The following is a 4,521-nucleotide window of genomic DNA, read 5'->3' on the forward strand; positions in this document are numbered from 1 at the left end:
TGAACCCCTCCTTGGAGAGAACAATCATGGGAGAAAGAAGGGCTGCTTATGCACAGGGAGACAGCTCAGGGGGCAGGAGCCCATGGAGGGATGGACACTGGGAAGAGGTAACTGTGGGGAGGAGGTGAGAGGGGAGCTGTTGCATTATGGTAAACTGTGGTCAATGTTATGAGACAAAGTTATGTGAACTGCTGTATGGAAAGTGAATTTGCTCTGTAAATGTTCACCAACATCACAATATAAGTAAGTAAATAAATAACTGATTACATTTTTCTCAGACTTTTATCCATTTTGGTTTACACTTGACAATCTCACCTTAAAATGTCACGTTTTGTGATGTGGCCTACTGTTCATGATTTATAGGCAACTAATACCACTTATGACTCTATGTAAATTTAATAACACACAAACTTACTTACTGGATGAATCAAATAATCACATGCTTAGATTTCACAGAGATATTAAATTGCTATAACATTTTATAAACAGGTAGTTTTAATTTCTATACTTACCACGCACTAGTAATAGTTTAGGAGTTCTGGTAGCATAGTGCCTAAGGCACTTGACTGCTAACCAGAAGGCCGGCGGTTCAAACCCACCAGCCACTCCTCGGAAGGAAGGTTGGGTAATCTACTTCTGTAGTGATACTGCCTCAGAAACCCAAGGAGGGGTCCTGAGTCGGGGCTGACTTGATGGCACATAACAACAACAGCACTGAAGGCTTTAGTCTTTGATCTTCATCAGTGAGTGTTATGTGTCATCTTCAATTTTGGCAAGCAATGTTGTGTCATCTGCATATCTCAGGTTGTTAATAAGTCTTCCTATAATCCTGATGCCATGTTCTTCATATAGTCCAGCTTCTCAGATTATTTCCTCAGCATATAGATTGAAAAAGTATGGTGAAAGGAAGCAACATTGAGGCACAACTTTCCTGATTTTAAACCATTCAGGATCCTCTTTTCCTGTTTGAACAACTGCTCTTTAGCCTATGTACAGGTTCCTCATGAGCATAAGTAAGTGTTCTGGAATTCCCATTCCTTGTAATGTTATTCATAATTTGTTATGATCCACACAGTCAAATGTCTTTCCATAGTCAATACAACACAAGTAAATATCTTTCTGGTATTCTTTGTTTTCAGCCAAGATCCATCTCATGTCAGCAATGATATACCTAATCCCTGCTCTCTTCTTAATCCAGCTGGAATTTCTGGAAGTTCCCTGCAACCATTTTTTAATCATCTTCAGAAAACTTTTACTTGTGTGTGATATTAATATTTTCCATACTTTTGAAATTCTGTTGGATCACCTTTCTTTGGAATGAGCACAAATATCAATCGCTTCCAGTTAGTTGGTCAGGTAGCTGTCTTCCAAATTTCTTGACATAAATAAGTGAGTGACTCCAATGCTGCATCCATTTTGAAACATCTCAGTGAGTAGTCTGTCACTTCTTGGAGCCCTGTTTTTTGCCAATTCCTTCAGTGTTGATTGGACTTCTTCCTTCAGTACCATCCATTCTTGATCATATGCTACCTCCTGAAAGGGTTGAATGCCAAATAATTCTTTTTGGTACAGTGACTGTGTTTTTTTGTTTTTTTCCCCCATCTTCTTCTGATGCTTCATGTATTGTTCAATATTTTCCCATGTTGTTGTTGTTGTTAGGTGCTGTTGTGTCATCTCTGACTCATAGTGACCCTATGCACAACAGAATGAAACACTGCCTGGTCCTGTGCCAGCCTCACAATCTTTGCTATACCTGAGCCCATCATTACAGCCACTGTGTATATCCATGTCATTGAGGGCCTTGCCCTTCTTCATTGACCTTCCACTTTGCCAAGCACTATATCCTTCTCCAGGGAATGGTTCCTTCTGACAACATGACCAAAGTAGATGAGACAAAGTCTGGCCATCCTTGCTTCCAAGGAACATTCTAGCTACACTTCCTCCAGGACAGATTTGTTAGTCCTTCTAGCAGATCATGGTACTCTTAGCATCCTTCTCTAGCACCACAGCTTGAAAGCATCAACTCTTCTTCGGTTTTCCTTATTCATTGTCCAGCTCTCACACGCATAAGAGGTGATTGAAAATACCATGGCTTGAGTCAAGCGCACCTTAGACTTCAAGGAGACTTCTCCTTGCTCCTCATCACTTGAAAGAGGTCCTTTGCAGCAGATTTGCCCAATGCAATACGTCATTTGATGTCTTGACTGCTGCTTCCATTGGTGTTGATTGTAGAACCAAGTAATATGAAATCCTTGACAACTTCAATCTTTTCTCCATCCACCATGAAGCTGTTTATTGGACCAGTTGTGAGGATTTTTGTTTTCTTTATACGAGTAATCCATACTGCAGACTGTAGTCTTTAATCTTCATCAGTAAGTGCTTCAAGTCATCCTCATTTTTAGCAAGCAAAGTTTTGTTATCTGCATATCGCAGGTTGTTAATGAGTCTTCCTCCAATTCTGATGCCATGTTCTTCTTCATATAATCCAGCTTCTTGGATTATGTGCTCAGCATACAAGCTAAATAAGTATGGTGAAAGAATACAACCCTGATGCACTCCCTTCTTGATTTTGAACCATGCAGTATTCCCTTATTCTGTTCAAATTACAGCCTCCTGATTTATGTAAAGGTTCCTCATGAGTACAATCAAGTGTTCTGGAATTCCCAATCTTCTCAAAGTTATTCACAATTTGTCATGATCCACACAATCGAATGCTTTGGCATAATCAATAAAACATAAGTAATGTCTTTCTGGTATTCTTTGCTTTCAGTATAATCCATCTGAAATCAGCAATGATATCCCTCATTCCATGTCCTTTTTTGAATCCAGCTTGCATTTCTGCCCATAGAATGAGAAATGCCAAGCTTGACCTTCCCTTTTGGTTTCTAACTCCAGGTCTTCACACCAAACCAAAAAAAAAATTACTGGTGTAGAGTTGGATCCAACTCATAGCGACCCCTCCTTGGGTTTCCAAGGCAGTATCACTATGGAAGTAGATTGCCAAACTTCCTTCTGAGGAGTGGCTCGTGGGTTTGAACCACCAGCCTTCTGGTTAGCAGTCAAGTGCCTTAGGCACTACGCACATTTCGTTATAATACTTTACTTTGTCTTCTTGAGTCGCCCTTTGAAATCTTCTGTTCAGCTCTTTTATTTAATCATTTCTCCCATTTGCTTTAGCTACTCTCCATTCAAAAGCAAGTTTCAGAGTCTCTTCTGACATCAGTTTTGGTCTTTTCTTCCTTTCTAGTATTTTTAATGAACTTCTGCTTTCTTCATGTATGATGTTCTTAATGTCATCTCACAACTCATTTGCTCTTTGGTCATTGGTATTCAATGTCTCAAATCTATTTTTAGTTGGTCTCTGAATTCAGGTGGGATGTATTCAAGCTCATGTTTTGGCTCTCATGGACTTGTTTTAATTTTCTTCAGCTTCAACTTGAACTCGCATTTAAGCAAGTTCCACAGTCAGCTCATGGTCTCTTTCTGACTGATGAAATTGAGCTTCTCCATTGCCTCTTTCCCAGCTGTAGTCAATTAGATTCTTGTGAATTCATCTGGTGAGGTCCACATGTATAGTTGCCATTTATGTTGTTGAGAAAAGGTATTTGCAATGAGTTAGTCACTGGTCTTCCAAAATTCTATCATTCAATTTCCAATTTAATTTCTTTCACCAACACCATATTTTTCAATTACTGATGTTTTTACTTTGTTTCCTCCTTTCACATTCCAATCACCAATTCCAATCAGACACATTCCAATCAGACATTTGTCTGACTAAAAATGGCCAGTATAAGTTCTTTTCTGCTCACTAATGCCTAATATATTGATATTTGTGTGTTCCATTTCACTTTTGACAACTTCCTATTTTCCTAGGTTCATACTTCATACATTCCACTTTCCAAATAATAATGAATGTTTGTAACTGTTTCTTCTCATTTTGAGTCATGCTACATCAACATTTAAGGTCCTGAAAGCTTTGCTCCATCAACATCATAAAGGTCAACTCTACTTTGAGGAGGCAGCTCTTTCCTATTTGTATCTTGAGAGCCTTCCAACCTGAGGGGCTCATCTTCTGGCACTATTTGTCAATGTTTCACCGCTATTCATGAAGTTTTCTGGTAATATATAACACAGTGATTCATTGTTATTCATAAGGTTTTCAGTGGCCAATTTTGTCAGAAGTGGATGGCCCCATCCTTCTTCCTAGTCTGTCTTAATCTGGGAGCTCTTCTGAAGTCTGTTCACCAAGGATGACCCTTGTGGTATTTGAAATACTGGTGCATAGCTTCCAGCATGACAGCAATATGCAAACCATGACAGATGAGTGTTGGGTTTTCCACAGTGGTTATACCATTTTAAAGTGTCACCAGCAGTGTATGAGTGTTTCTGTCTCTCCACACCCTCAACAGCTTTTTTTTTTTTTTTTAATGTTATTAATACTGGGATGAGATATCTCATAGTTTCTTTGATTTGTGTCTCTCTAATGGGTAATTAGGAGCTCTGGTAGCATTGTGGCTAAAA

The sequence above is a fragment of the Orycteropus afer genome, unplaced genomic scaffold, assembly GCF_000298275.1.
Source record: "Orycteropus afer afer isolate SDZICR_OR568_19922 unplaced genomic scaffold, OryAfe1.0 scaffold00438, whole genome shotgun sequence".
Classification (NCBI taxonomy): Eukaryota; Metazoa; Chordata; class Mammalia; order Tubulidentata; family Orycteropodidae; genus Orycteropus; species Orycteropus afer.